This window comes from Schistocerca cancellata, chromosome 2, assembly GCF_023864275.1.
Source record: "Schistocerca cancellata isolate TAMUIC-IGC-003103 chromosome 2, iqSchCanc2.1, whole genome shotgun sequence".
In the NCBI taxonomy this organism is placed as follows: domain Eukaryota; kingdom Metazoa; phylum Arthropoda; class Insecta; order Orthoptera; family Acrididae; genus Schistocerca; species Schistocerca cancellata.
In genome coordinates this window covers 913,370,444-913,371,462 of record NC_064627.1, presented here as the reverse complement: position 1 = coordinate 913,371,462, position 1,019 = coordinate 913,370,444, and the positions used below count along the sequence as shown (strand labels likewise).

The following is a 1,019-nucleotide window of genomic DNA, read 5'->3' as shown; positions in this document are numbered from 1 at the left end:
CTGGAAACAAAGAGCTGTTTTACAGTCGGTTTTAACAAAAACCTGGAAAGCTGTATTATGGGCTTACGAACAGAATACTACTACAGAACCTGAATAATCCCTAACTTTTGTAACCCAATCCATTCGCAGTTGCAAACTATGTGCAATGCCGTCATTGTAGCTACTATCCTCACAGATGCAGCCTCTGGAGAGGTATCTCTCATACCCCGTATACCAATGCTCCCAAGTAGTTTTTCAATGGATTTTAAACGACTAAGTTTCCAATCAAGGTTTCCTTTGCAATGATATTAAACAATGATAATTAAATGGACACCCTAGCTGTAAACAGCGTTGATGTACTTCATTGGGGACATGTTGAAAATGTGTGCCCCGACCGGGACACGAACCCGGGATCTCCTGCTTACATGGCAGACGCTCTATCCATCTCGTACGGGACTTGGTAGATTAATCTGCCACGAGTAATGAGTTTGATGGGCAAACATCTATTAGGCGCACTACGAATGTAGTGGTGTGGACATGTTAGGAATGTGGATCTCACGGGGAGTGTGCAAGGGATAAGTCCCTGCAGACGCACTATCCTCTGTGCCCGCGGTGGCTCAGATGGATAGAGCGCCTGCCATGTAAGCAGGAGATCCCGGGTTCGAGTCCAGGTCGGGGCACACATTTTCAACATGTCCTCAATGAAGTACATCAACGCCTGTTTGCAGCTAGGATGTCCATTTAATTATCATTTCATTTCTAGCAAAGCTTCATGGTCACCCACGGTAACTGTTCTTTCGGGAAAAGAGAGAGAGAGAAAGAGGGGAGGAGGTAGGAGGAGGAAACGGACAGAGAAAGAGATGCAGCGGTGATGGTAAAAGAGTGGGGGACCAGGAGATGGACAGAAAAGGAGATTAGGACGTATATTCAGATTCACTTGCATATTTAGCAACTGTGAAACACTGCTGGTTTCCCTCGTACAATGTAACTTCAACCTGTTAAAGGAAGCGATCCAGAGTTCCTTCGGCCATTTGGCCGGA

At 45.9% G+C, this 1,019-nt stretch overlaps 1 non-coding gene across 1 annotated transcript; it reads left to right on the top strand.

The window, feature by feature from the left end:
* The first annotated feature begins 584 nt into the window (after positions 1-584).
* Positions 585-659, top strand: Trnat-ugu (transfer RNA threonine (anticodon UGU)). Its single transcript has one exon. It is a non-coding gene; the product is annotated as a tRNA-Thr (tRNA).
* The last annotated feature ends 360 nt before the right edge of the window (positions 660-1,019 follow it).